At 35.3% G+C, this 23821-nt stretch overlaps 1 long non-coding RNA gene across 1 annotated transcript; it reads right to left on the reverse strand.

The window, feature by feature from the left end:
- Nucleotides 1-3187: 3187 nt before the first annotated feature.
- LOC122427467 lies at nucleotides 3188-15883 on the reverse strand. Its single transcript, XR_006265428.1, has 3 exons — nucleotides 15845-15883; nucleotides 12850-12964; nucleotides 3188-3250 (listed from the first exon to the last, which is right to left on the reverse strand). It is a non-coding gene; the product is annotated as an uncharacterized LOC122427467 (long non-coding RNA).
- Between the last annotated feature and the right edge of the window lie 7938 nt (nucleotides 15884-23821).

Genomic DNA, 23821 nt, shown 5'->3' on the forward strand with positions numbered 1-23821 from the left:
CGGCTTCTGTCTACATTATATCTTTCATTTCACTAGCAATCACAAGACAGAATATTGCAGATGGGGCCTTGCAATAATTTCACAGTAGGATAAGCTTATGTTTGTGTTAGTTCCCTACCCTTCCTCATGCTTCCCAACCTTTTTGGTCTTTTTGTGCACATTAAAGGGGGGAAAAAGCTAAATCATTCAGTTTCTTTTTCCTAGATTGGAACTAAGAGCTCAGAACCCATCATATAAAAAAAATAGTGCTTACATTTGTTTTTTCTAAATGCATTATCCTAATTAAAATAATAACACTTTATATTCTCTTAGTGCTTTATGATTCATAAATCCCATTTGATCAGAAGCCATAAAGGTACCATTTCATTATGTATTTTTACTGGTATATAACATTTCTTAAGCACAATAACCACCCACACAGACATAAAGCCAAACCAATTTTACTCCTCATTCCAAATCTTACTCTACAACTAATATGAGGTAGGATTTAGAAATGGCTTCTCTAGTGTGTATAACTTTTTATATATATAAAAAAGAATCTTGGCAGTATTTTTGAAATGTTAAGAATCAAATGTAATAAGTATCATCAACTACTAGTTTGGATTAAACCAAAATCTCCCAATAAACAGTTTCATTTGAAAAATTGTGCTCAACTAAGTCTTAGTAGAGCCATTGAGACCCCCCTGGACAGTTCAGCCATATGGGTGGGTAGAGCAATGAACTCTGAGCACCCAAGCCCTCCAGCCCCTTTATCAAAACAGCCCAATTTCAATTGTTTTTATCTGGCTTGCAATTTTGCCTGAAAAAATGATATCATGCTTAAAACTGGATTGAAAACTTCTGTAGTGTATAATAGGTTTTTAAAAAATCTCCTTCCACAGAAATTAACAAAATCAACAAAAAATTTAATAAATCTAATTAACTGACAACACTAAATTCTCAGGGGCTTAAAACCATGAGATATATTCATCAGAGGGCTATTTTCCATTTTGCCCATGTTTAGAAATCTTCCTACAGCATCTATGTCTACTCTAACAGAGAAAGTGTTAGTCACTCAGTCACGTCTGACTCTTGCAACCCATGGACTGTAGCCCACCAGGTTTCTCTGTCCATGGAATTCTCCAGACAAGAATACTGGAGTGGGTAGCCATTCCCTTCTCCAAGGGACTTCCTGACCCAGTCTCCTGCATGGTAGATGGATTCTTTACCATCTGAGCCACCAGTGATAGGTGAATCTAACAGAGAAAGATAACATGGCAGAGTCACTACCTTCTAGGGATGACATTGCTGAGCACATCTGTGGGCTTTTCATAAGCCAAGCAAATAGCACAATCATGCCTAACTTCAAAGGATGTGAAAGTTGGCTCCTGTTCTGTACTATGATGGATGAAAACTGGGGGTATCAGCAAACAGAAATAATGACCACCACAAGAGCCAGCTTTCAGAGATTATGCTGAATAAAATGGAAAATATAAATGTCTACACAATCCCTAGCCTCATATATCTTAGAGAAGTAAGCAATTCTGTTTATACAGGATTTATAGGTAAATCATGTGCATTTAATTATAACATGGACATATAGAAGCAGCAGAATATCAACTAGAGACAAGATTTTTGTTTTAAACAAGTGCTTCACTAGCTTTAAAAACCACACTCATGTTAACAATGTGTGTCTTAAGCAAGAAAATAATTGGCATTTTTTTCATACTGTCTATAAGCCTATTATTAGTCATTTATCATTTCCACAGATCTGAACCCAATGAACATGTTTTGTGATATCCAAGAAAAATTTTTAAGAGTCATTCATTGATCGAAACTTCTTCCAACATTCTTCTAATTACCAGACTTGAGGCAACAAATGATATAATTGAGCATGATGGATTTTTCTTACAAACAAATATCTCACATGAACTTACTACAAAATTTTAAGAAAGGGAAGTGTGATCTCAGGCAGTAGAGGAAGGGTACTTCTGCTGGTAAGTTTCAGCAGAACTTGAAGATTCAACTCTTTTTAGACTTGTCTATCTTCTCAGGGTTTCACATCCAAATCTTTGGGCTCCTTCCATGGCAGTGCCCAAATTTTAACACAAAAATCATGGCAAAGGTGAGCATTTTTGAGTTAGGTTTTAATTCCATGATCAGCCTAATTTAGTGGTGTGTCAGACTTTGAGTCTTACCTGCCTAACAGTGACAAACTAAAAAAAGATACTTCTTTAAGGCCACAGTGGAAAGTCTCTGTTGTTCTCCAATTTCTTGAGGTGAAATTCTGGGTTTATCTTTATCCTTTTTAAGGTCTTCACAATTGTCAGAAGCAGCCAACAGATACTTGACACCTCAAAGCTTTTCCCCATATTGACATTTAATCTTAAATAACTAAAAGTAATAATATGTGGCAAGCCATAGATAATAGCATTGCATTTTCCATTAGGAAAAAAGCTCTTATGTGATCAAGCTCCAAGAGGAGAGAAATCCAATCTCCAAATCCCATGTTGAAAATCTCTTGTGGAACTATTCCTGGTACTAGGTCTTTATTAGTAAAGGCTTAATTAGCAAAACAGCCCATCCTAAGTAGCTCAATAGGATGAATTAATTACAAAGAGATAGATGTGCTGGAAAGCTGAAGGATGGTGAGGCAACCAAAAATAATTAACAGCAAGAGACCACAATCTCTTTGGATTTGGAGAAGCCAGAGCGGGAGATGGTGTGACCAGAGTCAGGGCCAGCTAGTGGAAACTGGAATTATGGTGGAGGCTGCTTGAGGAGGGCTGGAAAAAAGGAGGAGAAGCAGGAAGTACCGGCTATTTTCCCTCCTCAGATCCCCCAAACTCCTTGTTGTGTTTCTATTGGCCAAACGCACCTAGAAACCTCTTGGTAAATGATCCTTAGAGAATTTGAAGGATTCAGTGCCCATCAATGAAAATTAAGTTAGGACAAGTTCAAGAAACGGATTGAAAGCAAATGGGGGAGTTGATAGGCACACTCATTGTCATGACCATTCTTTGAAGAAGATAATAAGGAATTTGAGTTTGTAAGAGATGCCCAGATATAATTTTACATTGTTGTAAAATTATAATAATTTTATTATATTTTAATTATAAAATTAATAATTTAATTTTAAAAATCATTTCATGCTAGAAGGAAGATTGCTTCAAAACTTTCCTTGGTACTTAGTTACATGGTCTAATCACAGCTCCTTGAATCAAGAAGTTCTTAGTTCCATTTCTGATCCCTAATCATTTGAAACCAGTATCTATTATTCTCAGTTAAGAAAAATGATTATGAAACACAGCCATGTTCATTTTTATCCTTTAATTCTTTGTATTGGTACAGTAGTACTTTGCACACTTCCCTGATGTATGTGTCATATCTTAATATTGTGGAGGCTCCCATTTTCTCTCTAATGCTTTTCCTGAGCTATCTTTGATTTCCTATATTGATTCTAAATTAGAGTATCTGCCTTTATGAAACAGACATCACTTGCATGAAATTTTTCAAATGGTAGTTTCAGCTGGTCTCGCAACTTTGGAACATGGCAAAGCAGACTTACAACAGCTCAACATAATCATACTTTATGACAAGCCATCTCACTACTCTATAATGTTCATTAAAAGACATGTGAAAGGAAGCTCATAGCAGTGTTATTTGTGGTAGCTCAAAACTGGAAATTATCCAAATGTCCATTAGTGATAGAACAGATAAATTGATTTAGCAACACAATTTATTGTTCAACAGAATGAGTGAATTATCTATAATGATACAAAGCATGATAGATGAAGTGAATTGAAAGAAGCTGTAGATGAAAGAGCATGTGATATATGATTCCATTCATATACAATACAAGAGGAAAATACTCAATCTATGCAAATAGAAATTAGCATAGATTTCCCTTGATGGTATAGGGGTAGTGGCAGGAAGGGAAAATAAGAAGGGTTTCTGTGGTGCTGGCAATGGTGTAGCTGTGCGTGAAAATTTTACTAAACTCTTCATATTGTTATAGACTGAATGGTGCCCCCTGTAAATTTATATATTGAGGCCCTATAATCTTTAGAGGTCTCAGAAGAAACCAAATCTGCCAACACCTTGATCTTCTAACTTCTAGAACTGTAAGAAAATATTAGGTTGTTTGAGCCACCCAGCCTATAGTATTTTGTTATGATAGCCCTAGCAATCTAATATACATGTGTTATTCTTTTATATTATACTGCGCTTTTAAAAAACTTATTATGACATGTATATCATTTACTATGTATTAATAATATTCATCAGAGTCTAGGGTAATACTCTGTTGCCATATTGACAAATCTATAGCAAACCATATAGCTATTCAGACTAAGTGGGATAAATAAAAATTACGAATAGCTTCACTTCTATTTGTGTCAGATTTAGCTGATCAGTGAGTTTTGGCATTAAACAAACAAAAAAAATTCCTTCAGTTTTAGAGCTCTGTGGTTTTGTAAATGTGGATAAGTCATTATGGAACTGATCTATAATAATTTAAAAATGTACGGTAATGTCTATTTCTAACTGCCGTTCTACACTACAGTAACATTAGTTGCCTTCTAAAATAATCTTGAAAATTTCACATTGTCATTTGAACTCCAGGACCTTTAAGATGTTTGCAGCTTGAATTAGAGCACAGTAAATATAAACACAGGGTCTTTGTGAGGACTTAGGATCTACTGTGAATCTCATAGTGTAATACAGCCAATATATTAAAAAGGCCAATAAAGTAAGGTTGAAAGAATAAAATAACTTATGAAGTACCATGACATATGCCCTTGGAAATTATACTCCTATGAGTCCAACTTCAATTCCTAGTAAAACTGTGCATTAACATAAAGTTGTACTGGGATTACTAAATAAGTTTTAAAATATCATGAGTAAAATTTGATAGTCTTTCATAAAATTATAAAATGAAGCTGATAGAAAAATAAGACTTTTATACTTTTTCAGAAAGTCACTTGATGATGTCTCAGGGCAAATGTCCTGATCTTATTTCAGGCTAAAGGAGGCATATGCCATCCTAAGCACCAATAATTAATAAACCTTCTAGTTTTATTTTCACCTTACATGGTCAAATCCATGTGATATTGAAAACATTTTTAACTTTTTATTTACTTGACGTATGGTTCCTGTAGAAATAAAAAATTTCCACAAATCAAATCAGCATTTTTAACAAGATGCCAAATGCCTGTATGTCAGCTCACAAACTGTGTACTTTGCATTTCCTCTGGGAGGTGAGACAGTGTTGTAAATATCTGTGAAGACTATTCTAAAATAGACTTGTGTTTAACATGGGAGGAAAATACTAGAAATCTAAGTTAAAGAAAGTTTCAAGGGAGCAAATGACCTTTTGAGGAAGGGAGATGATATTGTGAAGTTTCATCTGATTTTTGTGACATTTTATTGAGAAGTTTATCTGCCCTCTTCAGTTCATGCATGAGACCACCATTCTTTGTAATAGGCATCTTTGAATGGCAAAATCAGAGTGTATGGTTATAGCAACAAATTTTTGGCTCAGATTTTAAAAGTTGAGCTCCAGATATAATATAAAAAATGTTGGGAAAATACACGATTAGGCAGAATCAAATAGCATATTCCTCCCGTATGTTTCATTTGGAACGGGGAAAACTTGACAGGAGTTGCCCTCCATACCACATAGATTGCTAATAACTGAGAAAGTTGTGAAGGCAGAGAACATTTTCCATCTTGCCCTGGTGAGAGAACAAACTACACATCTACAGTTGTATTCCCTGTTATGTGTACTATGTACTGTGCGTTGTGCCGAGAATTTACATAGAATATAAAATTTTATTTACATATAAAATATGGATATTTCAAATAATTAAGGCTTTGTCCATGTTTTCCAAGACTGTCACTGACAAATCTGGAATTTGAGCCTGGTTTTACTGTCTTTAAAACTCAAAAAAAAAAAAAACAACAACAACAAAAACTCATGATGAGAATATATATAAGAGGAGAAGGGCTATTTTTAAATAAAAAGCAGCTTATGGTACTCTGGAAAAGATAGCTATGGAGTCAGTTCTAGCAAAGTGAACAAGAAAGAAAATTCAAGTTGAGAAAACTCAACATCAGACACATTTGATCTCTAACAGAAACATTAGATCTATAAGAGTAAATTGAATTTGAAATCTAAAGATAATTGAGATATTCTTGACAATAAGGATTGCATCCTGTTTTATTCTATTTTTTCTGATACTCTTTGAATATTTCATGTTCTCGTGGAATGAATCAACAGGTTAGGAGTATTTCATTGGAATATCAGGCATATATTATAAAAACCTCTGGAGATGCTAAATATTAGACAATTTTAATGTTTCCCTTCCTTGGGATGAAATGCATTCTTGTTATTGTTAGAAATCAGAACATATTATTTCATGGTTTGAGTCTCTGAGAAACCTCACAAACCCCCAATTATAAGCTTCACTTATTTCTATATAGGTATCTAACGTCTATCTTAGCCTACTCTGTTTGGTGTCTTTTCTTCTATGTTACACTTTTGCCATCTCATTTATATTCCTAGTATGTAGAAGAATACTTGCTGTATAGTAAATATTAAAACTATCCAGAATATGGCCTCTACTTTTTAAAGTATTCTCTTCCATATTTCAGTTTATGGTATGGAAGAGGGGCAAGCGTAAATCTCTACAGAACTTCTGATTTGAAATGCAAATATAACTAAAAGAGGAAATGAATGAATTTGCTGAAGCCCTCACTTTTAGAAGGCTCTAGAAAAGAAGGAAGTACAAAAGGGGACGGGAAATTCTGATAGTGCGACCAAGAGAGGGAACTCCCAGTAGAGCGACAAAGAAGGTGGTGTTGGGAATTATAAAATCATAGCACACTGCCTACATTACAAGTATTTTAGAAAGTTGAAATATCTAGCTCAAGGTTATTAATGGATCATATGTTAGACTGCAAAACAAGTCTTAATAAATTTAAGAAGATTGAAATCATATCAGTCATCTTTTCCAACCTCATTGTTTCATGTTCTTGCAAATCTGTCCAACATTCAGCTTAATAGAAAATGAATAGAATCTCATATCTGCTTCCATCTCTTGGAATATCACACATCATAGAGTCTCTAGAAAACTCCATTATACATTTTTAGAAAATGGAAGATAAAATAGCAAATGACATCTCAGTACTTTTGTGAAATTAGTTTTGATTTATAAAAAGTTTTTACAGGCCCCTAAGGAACTCAGACATCACTTTGAGAACTACTTCTGTAGCAAATATTTTAAATAATTTTCTGGCACTTTTCTACTGCTCCTGGAGGAGGTTGTAGTCAAAAATGTTTTTTGTCTATATCTGACTTGTTTTACTTAGCTCAATGCTTGTAAGGTTCTTTCTTTGCACTTGAATTTTAGCAACTTCACCAAGATATGCTTTGCTGTTTTGTGTTCTTTATCAGTTTATCACTGGCTAAGCTCTGAACTTTTAAACAACAGTTGAAGGCCCTCTTTCATGCAAAACAATTATTCCTTTATTTTTCAATGTTATTCCTGTTCTGTTTGTACTTTTTTCCCCCAGGGACACAATTATATTTATGTTAGACATTCTCTGAATGTCATGGTTATTTAATCAAGAATTTCTGTTGATCTTTTAAATTTTCTATTATAATATTTTCCTCAAGTCTGTCATCTGTAAATTTGACTTTGCTGGCCATACATGTCTCTCTGCTTCTAGTGTGTGCTCATTTTGAAAATGAGGATGTTGTAATCTACAGTTTGATGAGCACTGGTTTCTGTTCTTGATCTTATTATGGCACTAATTTTTTTTGAAAAATATTTTATGGAATCAAAGGATGTATTATTTTCTGTAATTTTAAGAATGTAGGGTATTATATCTTTCTAAAATGTCATCTTTCCCTGGAAGAACTTTCTTTTTTTTTTTTTAAAGTGGTCTGTAATTTACGATCGACTTCCTTTTTCTCTTAGCATATAGTAGTAGGTATCACGTTCAATCCTTATGCTTATAACTCATGTACAAATGAGAGGGGTTTTAAACCAGTTTACTGAGATACCATTGAGGTATTACACAGGTAAAATGCTGAATGTACAGTTAATGCACACAGTCAATGACTTTGTGGATAAGGGTGTGTGTATGCGCTAGTGGCTCAGTCGTGTCCAACTCTTCGCAGCTCTTCTGTCCATGTGATTTTTCCAGGCAAGAATACTGGAGTAGGTTGCCATTTCCTTCTCCAGGGGATCTTCCTGGCCCAGGGATCACACCTGGGTCTCCTTCATTGTAGGCAGACTCTTTACCATCTGAGCTACCAGGGAAGCCCAGGGATAAGGATATGACCATAAAGTCATCACCACCATCAAGGCCATAAACACACATCACCTGCCAAAAATTTCTCCTATTCCCTTTATCATCATCCTCTCTATTGTTTCTGTGTGGTAAGAACACTTAACATAAGATCTATGCTCTTAAAACACCCATTCTACATGTACAAAACAACATTATCATTAACTATTTATCTTGCACAACTGAAACTTGTACCCTGTGACCATCACCTCCCCAGAAACCCTCCCCACAGCCCCTGGCAGCCATGATTCTAATCTCTGCTTCTGAAAGAAGCAGATTCTACATATAAGTAAGATTATGGTGTCCCTCTGTGTCTGATTATTTCACTTAGTATAATACCCTCCAGGTCCATCCATGCTGTTACAAATAGCAGAATTTCCTTCCTTTTAAATGTTGAATAATACTTTAGTTTCTCCTATTCCTCCTCTTATTATCATTATTAATATTATCATTATATTAATATTTCATTGTATTGTGCATGTAAACGTAAAAAGGTCTACAAACAATAAGTCCACAGATACCATCTTCCTCAACAGTGAAAAACTAAGAGATTTTACTCTAAGATTAGGAACAAGAGAAAGATACCCTGTCTGGCCACCTCTTGGTGTTCTCTGACCCACTGACTTGGATCAACAGATCAACAGGTGGGGGACTGACCACGTTTCTTTCTGTTTTGTACCTTTTTACCTTCAGCCTGATTCTCATGAATAACCATTTGAAGAGGGGAAAAATAGTATACCTATAGCAGTTCCAATTTTCAAGTTTGCAGTGAATTTAGCTGTTTTTCACCTAACTTCTCTCTCATATATCCCTACTGCTTATATCTAAAGTTATCTCTTTATATTTTTCAGAAATTAGTTTTATAAAAATTTCTAGACCTAGAAATCAAAGTGAAGTATATATTTTTATATTGATAAGATTGAATACACTGCATGTCTTTGTCTTTGCAAAAATTGTCAAACTATTCCATATGTCTTAAGGACAAGAATTGTAGTTATAGACACTTGAAGTCTACAAATATTGCAATTATTGAAACATAGTGTTTTCCTCTTGTTTGTTTCCAAAGTTCATTGCCAATGAGAAAATTACCTATCTATAACAGGGGTTAGAAAAGTACAGCTAATGGGCCAATCCTGATCATGCCTTTTTTTTTTTTTAATAGATAGGTTTATTGGTACACAGCAACGCATTTATTCACATGTCATCTATGGCTGTTTTTACTTTTACAACAGCACAAATTACTAACTGTGACAGACCCTATGGCTAGCAAAACCTACAGTATCATTATTTGGCCTGTAACAGAAAAAAAATTTGCTGACCCCTGATCTATGAAAAGTGAAAATGAAAAGTGATTAAAATTTCACACTCTTCTTATGCTCTGTTGAGCCTAAAAGTTTGTATGTCTAAGAAAGAGGAGAGCTTAAGATTTAGGGAAAACTTTTTAATAAAGTAAAAACAAGTAGACCGTTATAGGCAAAGATTCTAAGCACGCTGGGCAGAGATGAATGTATGTTGGAATTAAATTTGAAAGAATGTGCAAAAATAGAATATAAAAATGACTGAAATGTACAAATATAGCCAAGGTCAAAATGGAATCAGTGAGCTCTGAAATATCATCACAAAATAATTTTTTGTATAAAGAAACAGAAATAGCTAAATAAAATGCACAAAACATCTCACATATAGGATAATGTTTCTAAGACTTTCCTTAAGTTTCCAATGTCTCCTTAACAAACAAAAGCAAATTTTATTTCAGATGGAAAATATTTCAGAATTTTCTGAGATAAATAATAGGATTGTTTACAACAAAAAAAGGAATTCAATGGAAATGACAGGGTAAGTTTATTGTTTAAGGAAACAGAATAATTCTGCTCTTTAGAGGCTAAGTTTATAATTCATTCTTATTTTGCATGTAAAAAGCAGGAAAAAATAAAGTAAAATTCACATATATTTTATTATTAGACAGCCATGCCGTATATGCATAATTTATAGGAACAGCAAAATATATTTTAAAATTCCAATATATGGGTATCAGATTGAAGTTTTTACTGAAAACAAAAGGCAACTTCAATGTTTTCAAAAACAATGTTGAGAACAAAAGGTGTTAAATGCTATTGGTGATAAAAACTCTGAAAACTTGGACTGCAAATATATATATTTAGCACAATTGATAATGCCAATATCAAGTTGCAATTACAGAAAAAATACCCAAATTGAGTATAAAAAATAGTAACCATTTACCAATGTGTTAGGAGACATCATTCTGTTGTATACTACAGAAATCCGACTCAAACTACTTTAAGCACACACAGAAAAAGATTCATTGACATGTAAATAAAATAACCCAAGATATTACTCGAAGTAATATGAAATACTGTAATTCTAGTGATGACATCAGAATTTAGATTATGTCTCTTTGTGTTAGATTTATTTTGCCCCCATAGGGAACCCTGGCTACTAAGGCTTATATGGCCATCTTGTTCCACCATATAAGAGAGCTTCTCCTTGTCAAGTTCCAGACAAGATCCTTACATTACTATAATTCCATCAAATTCCTGAAGTTTAAACAATTAAAATTCTCAGTACTGGCTACAGCCTAACAAATTTCATTGTTTATGAGAATGGAAATTGGCGGAACCATTGCAGAGAGTAATTTGTCAGTATCTGAGCAGGAGGAAGGATATTATGAGGAATATGAGTAAATTTTTTGAAGTCAAATAGTATCTCTAAACGTAAGAATCTCTGGTCAAAATATCCAATTTCTGGAATGTAATCTTAAGAAATAATCAGAATAAAAATATTTTATTCATCAAAAGATTAATCAAAACCTTATTTATCATTAAATGAGAGAGTTTCAAAGATGTTTTTACTATTAATATTTTCAGTTATGCTTATAAAAAGTTATAAGCATCCAAAGTTATAAGCAAAATGTTATAAGCATCCAAAATATTTTTAACTTTATAAAGAACAAATAAATAATCATCTAAAATAAAAATGTTAATATCTTTAAATAAAATACCTCTAATTTCAAAAATCAGAAGCATTCAATAATATGAAAACTTTGTAGTATATACTTTCCAAAAAATCATCATAGCATTAAATATTATTTATCCTAATTTTAATTTTGCCATTTATCTAAATACATAGATATAGGTATATTTGTGTTGCCTTTTAATCCAATTCTGTAGTGTTATTTCTTTTATAACCTCCTTCCCTCTTGTGAATTTCTTTTCCCTCTTTCCCATATTTTCTGTATTATTGTATATTATGGAGCTCATCAAACAGAACTTTTTTTCTATTTAGAAGTAGATTATATTCTGAGATGTTTTTTTTTTTTTTAATATAGATTATCAAGTGCTTTGCCTGACATCTTTCCTCATAACCGTGGCACTTTTTGCTCAAGGACCCTGTGTTTTGTGTTTTTTTCTTTTCACTCATTATCAGTAAAGACAGTATTTGCCAAGAGAAAGCATGAAGAATTTTTTCTTCATCAGTCTTCACTTGTATGGGGGTCCTTTTTCAGAGCTACAGTTGAACTACTCAGTGGTCAGTCCTGCCACTTAGCAATTGCTGATTCAAAATGAGAAGCTTTTCTGGGTTTGGTTTTGTTATTTTTGTTTTTTAATTTGAAGTTTCTGCATGTGTGCGCAGTCATTTCCATGAGAGCTGAAAATAACTGCAGAAGGTTCACCATCTTCACCTAACAGTTGTTGAGGGATAGAAAGAAATACTTTGTTTTCCTGAGTTAAGAATTGACTCCCAACCATGTACAATATTTCCAGGTAATCTCTGTACATTAGTCTGTTTTTCTATGAAACAAACTACCTCAGAATCTCAGTGGTTTAAAGTAACATTTAATTCCCTTGCTCCTTGATTCATTGGTCAGCCGGGTGGTGCTGATTCAGGTCTGTTTCATCCTTGTACCTGGAACATGTCTTTCTCATGAGGACTAGTAGAAGTATAAAAGGAACAAGTGAAAACAGTATATTTCATAAGATCTAGGTTTAGAAGTGTCACACTGTTGTTAACTGTCCATTCACTGGCCAAGGCATGTTACATGGCTAAGTTTAAAAAAAAAAAAAAATGGGGCAAAAAAAGATACTTTGACCATTCTAGTGAGAGCTACCTACTGCAAAGTCAACTAGGAACATGCATCAATTAATTCTATTACAGAGAGGAAGTGAAGAATTGGTAATAAATTGGCAACACCTATCACATTCTGTTTCATGAAGCAAACCCAGAGTTTATCATGTATTGAAGCATAAACAGATCTTATAGTTAATAAATTCAATCTGCTTTATAATGTACGTCAGTTTCTTTCATATTCTCTCATTAAATTATCTGTCAATCTGGGCTTTTTGCAATACAAGTTTTTATCTTATTCTGTGTCCAGTGGTATATTGGTGAGAAAATGAATGAGATCTTGTTAGAAAGCCATAGCTTGAACTGATAACTTGCATTCTGTTTTGCTTTTCAAAACTAAAGTTGAATTAGACTTCTATTTACAAAGGATACTAAAACAATTTTCAAGTTATATGTCAAAATATATAACTTTAATCCTATTGATAGTACAAAGCAACTTCGTAAACTTGGATAAGCCTGGATTCTCTCTCAGCTTCAGTAGTTTCATCTGTAGAGAAACAAAATTAGTTCTTAAAGTCAAACCTTGAATAACGGCATATTTTTCAGTAGTAAACAAAATATTTTACATGTGCTATCAAACAAATGAACAGACATTTTATCCTATATCTTTGAAAACAACTCACAATTTTTCAGTTAGGCTAGTTATTAAAATGTATTGAAATTAAAATTCTAATTAAAATTAAAATAACATTTCTGATTTATCTCATCTGGGAAGGGGCTGGAGAGAACCCTATAGGGTATGAAAATATTCTATGTCTTGATAGAGATGTGGGTTACATAGGTGTATGCATTTGTCAAAAAAAAGTACATTTAAAATTTGAATATTTCACTATCTTTAAATTTTACCATTTTAAAAGAACTACAAACAATTTAGAATGCCTTTAAAAGGCATTTAAAATTAACTTAAAAGTCTAGGATATTTTGAACATCAAAATATATAAATAACAATAAGAAATTAAAGTCCATTGAATAAAACAGGAATCCATGGTGCCATGCAGACAGGAGAGAAGGAAGGGTTATTCCTTGAAGTAGCCTGTTTACAAATAGAGGAAGTGATGGTCCAGAGGCAAAGGCATACTTGGCGAGCTTCACTCAGGCTACTGGTGTAGACTGTGAAATCCTGATTAGATGAAGTGAAGGTAAAGAGGTAGATAGTAGCCTAAAGTGTCCTATAATGTAATGTAATGTAAGTCACTTCAGTCGTGTCTGACTCTGTGCGACCCCATGGACTGGAGCCCACCAGGCTTCCCCGTCCCTGGGATTCTCCAGGCAAGAATACTGGAGTGGGTTGCCATTTCCTTCTCCAGTGTATGAAAAATGAAAATGAAGTTGCTCAGTCATGTCCAATTCTTAGCGACCCCATGGACTGCAACCTACCAGGCTCCTCCGTCCATGGGATTTTCCAGGCAAGAGTACTGGAGTGAGGGGGCCATTGCCTTCTCCAAAAGTGTCTTATAGGCTGAGTTAAACATCCTGGACTTGTTTCCTTTAAGAGTCATGGAGACCCACTCTAGGACGTTAAGCAGGGCATTGGCATGATTAAGCCTGTACTTTGTTGTCATACAGTTGCTCAGTCGTGTCTGACTCTTTGCTAGCTAGCCCATGGACTGCAGCACACTCAGCTTCCCTGTCCTTCACCATCTCCCGGAGCTTGCTGAAACTCATGTCCATTGAGTCGGTGATGCCATCCAACCATCCTGTCCTCTGTTGTCTCCTTCTTCTCCTGCCTTAACTCTTTCCAGCATCAGGGCCTCTACTTTAGGATGTACAAATCTGTACTTTAGGATTACCATATTCATGTCAATGTGAAGCACAGAATATTTACTAAGCAGCTATGGCAGGAACATTGCTGATAGATGATAATGGCCCAAGTTAAACTAGCGGCAGTGTGAATGGGTACGTGGGGACATACTTTATGGCTGTTAGGCAGCTGGAATTTATAGGACATGGCATCTAATAGATGTAAGATAGCGGGAGAGATGTTAAAAATGTCTTTTGGTTTTCTGGTTTGGGCAGCTAGATGGACAGTGGTTACTACTCAAAAGATAAAAAACAGAGAAAAAGGAGTGTGTTTCTTAATCCGGTGCTTAATCTATAAGTTGCCATTGTTTTAATCATCTTGTAGGGTTGCCTGCACTACACTGAGACCTAAATCCCTGGCACAGAGATGTTTAATAAACAACCATTAGTTCTATGTACAAAGTTGCAGAGAAACAGGTAGCTGTAAGTGGTAGGAGACAGAATGGTTACTAAGCATGCCAGAAAGGCACGGAGTGCTATAGACAGGTGACAGGAAACCAAGGTGGATGCTTTTCCTCTGTGATCTCATAGTACCTAGGCATCCTTTCCTCTTTTCCTGTGAGATCTTTAGGACCAGGGTCTGTGGACTTACTCACTGCTGTATCTGTACCTAACACAGTGCCTCCACAGAATAATAATATGCAATAATCATTTGTTGAATGCCTGAAATGAATGGATGGATGAAAGCAAAACTAAAAATGCAGCTTGAAATATTACAAGAGAATGAATTTAGATCTTTATCATAGATGACTGATTGCCTTTGTCCTTTAGGTTAAAATACATTGTCCTTTCAATTCTCCAACAGTACCACACCTTCTCCAATTGCAGGGCCCATGCACCTGCCTGAAATGCTCTTTCCTCTCCCACCCAGAATTAATGCCCCCTTTTCCTTCAGATTTCAGATCAGTCATCCTTTCAGTAGGGAAGGATTCTTGCTAATGCAATCAGCCCCACTACTATATTACCCTCCTTGCACCAGGCATCTGCCCTGTGTCATTCTCACTGAAATAAAGCTCTATATTTATGTCTGTGACTGTTCATTTAGTAACCGTTTCCTTCAGTAGACAGAAAACTTCAAAGGATAGAATCATGTCTGTTTTTTATTCACTAATCACCCAGGACCTAAAGTATAGTGCCTGACACACAAAATAGAAGTTTGTTAAATAGATACATTAATTTAAAACTGCCTCATCAGTAGATAGTTGGTTCCTCTCAGCACTGTGTATACAGTCGGGCTCAATAAGTAAGAGTTGCTTGTTAAATGAAAGGTTAGAATTGATTTTCTTTCTCAAGTTTGTAAACAGTTGTTGACTAGTATGCTTGAAGCAAATAAATTCATTCCTACAATTAAAAAAATAGAAATAGTGATGGAATTAGAAAAATCAGTGAGTATTTAAGTGATTGAGAGTACAATTTTGCTAAGAAAATGACATTAACATAATTTCAAAGTACTCCCCACAAAGTATTAATTATGAAGGGGAAAGGGAAATACAGTGACTTCATAGTAGATAAACTTTGAAGATAACCTTTTAACTATATAATCAAATTAATATCACATGCCTTTTACCTTCTGTGATATTTTGTGATGCCTTCTGTCATATTCCTGATTCCTGTGATATTCCTGACAAAAATGTAATAGATGAAACTTGTCATAAACATCAAATTAATACTGAGATATTTCACAAGAGAATGACATATGTGTGTGTATAGGGAAGTATGTAAAATGTTAAATATCTTGGTCTTGATCATTAATCAATCATTATATAAGGGAATGTTTTTATTCTTAAGTTTTAAAAATTGAAGGATTTAGTGGTAAAATAACATGCTTTCAATGGATAAATAAGCTCTTACTTTATAGCACGGGGAAATATATCTAATATCCCATGATAAACCATAATGGAAAAGAATATAAAAAGAATATGTGAATATGTATAACTGAATCACTTTGCTGTGTAGCAAAAATTAGCACAAATTGTAAATCAACAATATTTCAATAAAAAAAGAACATGATTCCAATTGACACAAATACACCTGATTTATTCTGCTCTCCATGTTAGACAAGACCCATGGCTTATGGAATTTGAAGTAGTAGCAGAAACACAATTTACAGTTTCATTCCTCCTTTTCTCTGCAACTGGCAAGAAATGATCAGAAAGAGGGAGATGATAATGGTTGGCTAATGGTTGAGTGTGCCAGGGCTCACCATGTAGCCTTTTAACAAATCCTAAAAAGCAGTTATATCTCCAGCTGTTTGTTGGTCTCTTTAGAATATCTCTTTTCAACTGGGGCCCCATTTATCTACTAAGGAACAAGAGATAGCCCATTTATCGTTCTGTGATATCTTATGTCTCTAACATTCAAAATCATAATTATATCCTTATATAGTGTGGGTAAATATAGATTCTTTACTATCTTTACAATCTTATTATTTACACTGACCGTTACCTAAACATCATTCTGCATTTCCTATATATGGATAATCAAATTGTCATCCTTGGACCTAGAAATGCTTCCTGAATTCTGTGCATGCAAGCGTGCTCAGTCGTGTCTCACTCTTTGCTACCCCATTGACTGTAGCACACCAGGCTCCTCTGTCCATGGGAATTTTCTGGCAAGAATACTAGAGTGGGTTGCCATTTCCTTCTCATTATACAAACATAAAAACAGTAAATCACATAAAAATGATTTAAGCTCTGTTTACATATTATATGCATACATGTGTGTGTGTGTGTGTGTATGCTTTATTTTTAAAATATACAACCTGGGTCTGGTATTTGAGTCAATTAACTCTGCTACTAGAAACCTTTATTCAGAAATGTATAAAGCAAAGTTTGTGCTTCTCCATAGACATTACATTTCCCAGATATTCTCATGGTCCTTGGAGAGCCGCTAGCAAAAAGCATTACAAAGTAGGAAGAAAGCTAAAGAAGTCATGAAGCATAGTGTCAGAGAGCTCTACATAAACAAGGAAAACAAAGATTTATACAGTAATTGTGGAAAGAGAATATGTGGGTGTGAAGAATAAAATTGGCCCTGGAGGTTTAACTACAAATATATTACCATCAATTTTTCTGGAGATAAGGTAGAAAATTGTCTGATGACATTAAAATGCAGTAGAGATTGAAAACAGCAAATGTGTAGGAGACCAAAATGACCCCCAGATAAAACTTTACCCCGTTCATAATGTTTATATCTATATAGCTGTGAACCAGCAATTCTCTTGCCAACTGCGTTTTCCTTTTGTAACCAGGTGATGTGTGTCATATAGACATCAAATTCCACCCAGAATTAAGTTATGTGACTTTACAATCAAATACTTAATATTTAGAGCAGAAGAGGTTATGTTTGTCTTACGTACAAAGAAAATAATGTTTCCCTGAAACAGTCATGCAATCATTTAGTATATAACATACAACAGCCATTGTGAAGAGAAAATGTGCTAAACAAATAGCTATTAAGGCAAGCAAAGTAATCTTTGAATTCTACCACTCATAATCCCAAGGTTGTAAACAATTAGCATTTCTTTCTCTTAGTACACTTATTTGTAAAGTAAGACAATATTTAGGGTCATTTTTGTCATTTCTAACAATTTTGAAATTCTGATTTCAAATACTTGTAGAAAATATCTTTCAGAGCCATATTCAAGAGAGAAAAACAGTTGATTTAAATTTTTTATGTCATCATTAGTCTACTACAAATAGAAACTGGTTTCTTCAAAATGTAAAATATGCAGACTCCTCAAATGCTGCAGTTACCTTTAAATATAATTCTGCCATTCTTAAAACCTTACTTTTCCTTGTTTCTAGAGAAATAACTAGGGGCAAGTCTCTGCAAGGCCTCACTAAAGAAATATCATGTCTAGGGAAGGGGATGGGTATGTAGTTATTTTCTTTTCCTTGCTCCATCTGTTGAGGAGATCTATAAGCAGTTATATACCAATAACAATAAAAACATATACAGGTAAAATATTTTGTTTAGTCCCTAAATTGTGTCCAACTCTTTGCGACCCCATGGACCATAGTCTGCCAGGCTCCTCTGTCCATGGGATTTTCCAGGCAAGAATACTGGAGAGGGTTGCCATTTCCTCCTCTAGGGGATCTTCCTGACCCAGGGGTCAATCCCAAACCTCTCTGCTTCTCCTGCATTGGCAGGTGGATTCTTTACTGCTGGGCCACCAGAGAAGCCCTACAAGTCAAATATTTGTTTCTAAATATAACTCTCCACTAAAAGGAACCTAGGCTCATTAAGGGGAAAAAACCTGATTTTAGGGCTGAGGAAGGGAAGGTACATGAGACTGGAACATTTTGTTATGCTAGAAAATAAGAAAGTATCCTGAGAATGATGTGGTGGTGGTGGTTTAATTGCCTAGTCGTATCTGACTCTTTGTGACCCCATGGACTCTAGCGTGCCAGGCTCCTCTGTCCATGGGATTCTCCAGGCAAGAATACTGGAGTGGGTTACCATTTCCTTCTCCAGGGGATCTTCCCAACCTAGGAATCGAACCCGGGTCTCCAGCATTGTAGGCAGATTCTTTACCAACTGAGATATGCAGGAAGGGACATCTCAAAAGGGCCCACCAACAGTGTAAGAGGGTTCCCTTTTCTCCACACCCTCTCCAGCATTTATTGCTTGTAGACTTTTGGATAGCAGCCATCCTGACTGGCGAGTAATGGTACCTCATTGTGGTTTTGATTTGCATTTCTCTAATAATGAGTGATGTTGAGCATCTTTTCATGTGTTTGTTAGCCATCTGTATGTCTTCTTTGGGGAAATGTCTGTTTAGTTCTTTGGCCCATTTTTTGATTGGGTCATTTATTTTTCTGGAATTGAGCTGCAGGAGTTGCTTGTATATTTTTGAGATTAATCCTTTGTCTGTTGCTTCGTTTGCTATTATTTTCTCCCAATCTGAGGGCTGTCTTTTCACCTTGCTTATAGTTTCCTTTGTAGTGCAAAAGCTTTTCAGTTTCATTAGGTCCCATTTGTTTATTTTTGCTTTTATTTCCAATATTCTGGGAGGTGGGTCATAGAGGATCTTGCTGTGATTTATGTCGAAGAGTGTTTTGCCTATGTTCTCCTCTAGGAGTTTTATAGTTTCTGTTCTTACATTTAGATCTTTAATCCATTTTGAGTTTATTTTTGTGTATGGTGTTAGAAAGTGTTCTAGTTTCATTCTTTTACAAGTGGTTGACCAGTTTTCCCAGCACCACTTGTTAAAGAGGTTGTCTTTTTTCCATTGTATATCCTTGCCTCCTTTGTCAAAGATAAGTTGGTGGGAATGCAAACTAGTATAGCCACTATGGAGAACAGTGTGGAGATTTCTTAAAAAACTGGAAATAGAACTGCCATATGACCCAGCAATCCCACTTCTGGGCATACACACCGAGGAAACTAGATCTGAAAGAGACACGTGCACCCCAATGTTCATCGCAGCACTGTTTATAATAGCCAGGACATGGAAGCAACCTAGATGCCCATCAACAGACGAATGGATAAGGAAGCTATGGTACATATACACTATGGAATATTACTCAGCCATTAAAAAGAATTCATTTGAATCAGTTCTAATGAGAAGGATGAAACTGGAGCCCATTATACAGAGTGAAGTAAGCCGGAAAGATAAAGACCAATACAGTATACTAACGCATATATATGGAATTTTAAAAGATGGTAATGATAACCCAATATGCAAAACAGAAAAAGAGACACAGATGTACAGAACAGACTTTTGGACTCTGTGGGAGAAGGCGAGGGTGGGATGTTTCGAGAGAACAGCATCGAAACATGTATATTATCTATAGTGAAACAGATCACCAGCCCAGGTTGGATGCATGAGACAAGTGCTCGGGCCTGGTGCATTGGGAAGACCCAGAAGGATTGGGTAGAGAGGGAAGTGGGAGGGAGGATGGAGATGAGCAATACATATAAATCCATGGCTGATTCATGTCAATGTATGACAAAAACCACTACAATATTGTAAAGTAATTAGCCTCCAACAATAAAAATAAATGGAAAAAAAAAAAGGACCCAGGGTTTAGATTGGGGGGCTTACACTGGTCACTTTAGGAACATCAGAAAATAGTGATAACAATAGATTTTAACTTATTCAAGAAACCATGGTCCAAAAGATTGTACTGATTTACATGCAGGCATGGATGTGTATTTTATTAAAGCTAAAATGTCAAGTAAAAATATAGAAAAACTTGTTGCTGTGAGACCTCTACTTTTCACAAAAGTCAAATTCAGAAGAGATAAACCTGTGGAACTCTTTCAGAGTAATGGAGACTAAGTAGAAAGAATACCTAAATGCAATGTGTGTTCTTGCATTAGATTCTGGACTGGAAAATATAACAGCTATGAAAAGTATTACTGAGGCCACATTAAGAACAAGAAATATACTTATGGTCTCTGGATTATATAACAGAATTATATTACTGTCAATTTTTATTTTGAGAGTTATGGTTATTAAGAGAATGTCCTTGTTCTTAAAAAAAATAAACATCTATCATACCCAGAGTAACATAAATATTTTATCTCCAACTTACACTTAAATAATTCAGAAAAATTTCACACACACGGAGAGAGAAAGACTATAAAAATTCAGTGATAGCAAAATATAAACAATTGGGACAAACAAGAGAGCTTTATACCATCCTTGTAACTGTCTCTAAATTTTAAAACATATGTCATGATTTTAAAAATCAAAAGAGATCAAGAATGTAGATGATATATTTCGCTATACTAGAAAATAATGAAACCCTCCCCTAGTATTTACGGTTGTCTCTGTTCTCAGTTTGAGAGCCAGTCAGTTAAAGGGGTGGCTGGGTTTTCTGGAGGAAGAGCCCTACAACACCCAGCAAGTTTATGTAATACTGATCACTTCAGATTTCCCTAAGGGACCTACGGCAGTTTACCAGAGTAACTGTCTCTTTGTGAAAAGAAGATTGATCAGATCCTTCAAAGGCTATTGCTTATAAGAAATGAAGTGCTACACACACACACACACACACACACACACACACGTGTATATATGTGTATGTACTTTTAAAAGGAAGAGAACAGGCAGTGGTGTACTGGTAGGCTAACTCTCAGGGGGAAAAAGAATCCTGATTTATAGTGTTTGCTGATTTCTGAGGCATATATCCCCTACCACGGCCAATTTCAAGCTACCAACAGTTTGACTTATGAATTTTTAAATGTTTTTCTAATTTTTCAAATGTTTTATTATTGAGGTATAATTGATGTAAGGGCTTCCCTGGTGGCTCAGTTGGTAAAGAATCTGTCTGTCCATGCAGGAGACATGGGTTGCACGTCTGGGTCGGGAAGATTCCCCTGGAGAAGGAAATGGCAACCCATTCCAATATTCTTGCCGGGGAAATTCCATGGACAGAGGAGCCTTGTGGGCTACAGTCCACGGAATTGCAAAAGAGTTGGACATGACCGAGACTAAACAACATCAATAACTGACATAAACCACTGTTAGGTTCAGGTGTATGACATTAAGAATTGGATATGTGTAAATACAGCAAAATGATCCCCATAATAACTATAGCTGACATCCGTCTGCATACATAGTTCAAAGTGTTTCCTGTGATATCTTTTAAAATTAATTTTTACTAGAGCACAATTGATTTACAGTGTTGCATTAGCTTCTGCTAAACAGCAAAGTGAATCAGTTATACATTTACATATATCCACTCTTTCCTAGATTCTATTCTGATATAGGTATTATGTATTACATTACCTATATGTAATACCCATATAGGTATTACAGAGCATTGAGTAGAGTTCCCTGTGTATACAGCAGGTTCCTATCAGTTATCTATTTTATGTATAGTACTCTGTATATGTCAACCCCAGTCTCCCAATTTATCTTTCCCCCTCCCTTTCTCCTTGGTAATAAATTTATTTTCTTTATCTGTGAGTCTATATATATTTCCATTTTGTAAATAGATTCACTTGTAACTTTTTTTTTTTACTTATTTATTTTTTTTGTCATACATTGATATGAATCAGCCATAGATTTACACGTATTCCCCATCCCGATCCCACCTACAACCTCCCTCTCCACCCGATTCCTCCGGGTCTTCCCAGTGCACCAGGCCCGAGCACTTGTCTCATGCATCCCACCTGGGCTGGTGATCTGTTTCACCATAAATAGTATACATGCTGTTCTTTTGAAATATCCCACCCTCACATTCTCCCACAGAGTTCAAAAGTCTGTTCTGTATTTCTGTGTCTCTTTTTCCATTTTGCATATAAGGTTATCGTTACCATCTTTCTAAATTCCATATATATGTGTTAGTATGCTGTAATGTTCTTTATCTTTCTGGCTTACTTCACTCTGTATAAGGGGCTCCAGTTTCATCCATCTCATTAGGACTGATTCAAATGAATTCTTTTTAATGGCTGAGTAATATTCCATGGTGTATATGTACCACAGCTTCCTTATCCATTCATCTGCTGATGGGCATCTAGGCTGCTTCCATGTCCTGGCTATTATAAACAGTGCTGCGATGAACATTGGGGTGCACGTGTCTCTTTCAGATCTGGTTTCCTCAGTGTGTATGCCCAGAAGTGGGATTGCTGGGTCATATGGCAGTTCTATTTCCAGTTTTTTAAGAAATCTCCACACTGTTTTCCATAGCGGCTGTACTAGTTTGCATTCCCACCAACAGTGTAAGAGGGTTCCCTTTTCTCACACCCTCTCCAGCATTTATTGCTTGTAGACTTTTGGATAGCAGCCATCCTGACTGGCGTGTAATGATACCTCATTGTGGTTTTGATTTGCATTTCTCTGATAATGAGTGATGTTGAGCATCTTTTCATGTGTTTGTTAGCCATCTGTATGTCTTCTTTGGAGAAATGTCTGTTTAGTTCTTTGGCCCATTTTTTGATTGGGTCATTTATTTTTCTGAAATTGAGCTTCAGGAGTTGCTTGTATATTTTTGAGATTAATCCTTTGTCTGTTTCTTCATTTGCTATTATTTTCTCCCAATCTGAGGGCTGTCTTTTCACCTTGCTTATAGTTTCTTATGTTAGTTGCGAAAAGCTTTTAATTTCATATAGGTCCATTTGTTTAGTTTGTGCTTTTATTTCCAACTTTTCTGTGGAGTGGTTATAGAGATCCTTGCTCGTGATTTATGTCGGAGATTGCTTGTTGCTATATGTATCTCCTCTAGGAGTTTTTTATGATTTTCTGTTCTTACTATTTAGATCTTTATCCATTTTGAGTTTATTTGTGTATGGTGTTAGAAAGTTGTTTTAGGTTTTCTTCTTTACAGTGGTTTGACCAGTATTCCAGCACACTAGTTAAAGAGTGTTGTCTTTGCCAATTGGTAATCCATGCCTCCTTTGTCAAAGATAAGGTCTCCATTAGGTTTTGTGTTATAATCTCTGGCTTATTAATTCGTTCCATGATCTTATTTTCTGTCTTTGTTGCCCGTCCGTACTTCTTGAGACATCGTGCTTATGTCGAGAGAGTCTGAAGTCAGGCAGGTTTGATTCTCCAGTTCATTTTCTTCTCAGAGATTACTTTGGCTATTCA

Source organism: Cervus canadensis, chromosome 25 (assembly GCF_019320065.1).
Source record: "Cervus canadensis isolate Bull #8, Minnesota chromosome 25, ASM1932006v1, whole genome shotgun sequence".
In the NCBI taxonomy this organism is placed as follows: Eukaryota; Metazoa; Chordata; class Mammalia; order Artiodactyla; family Cervidae; genus Cervus; species Cervus canadensis.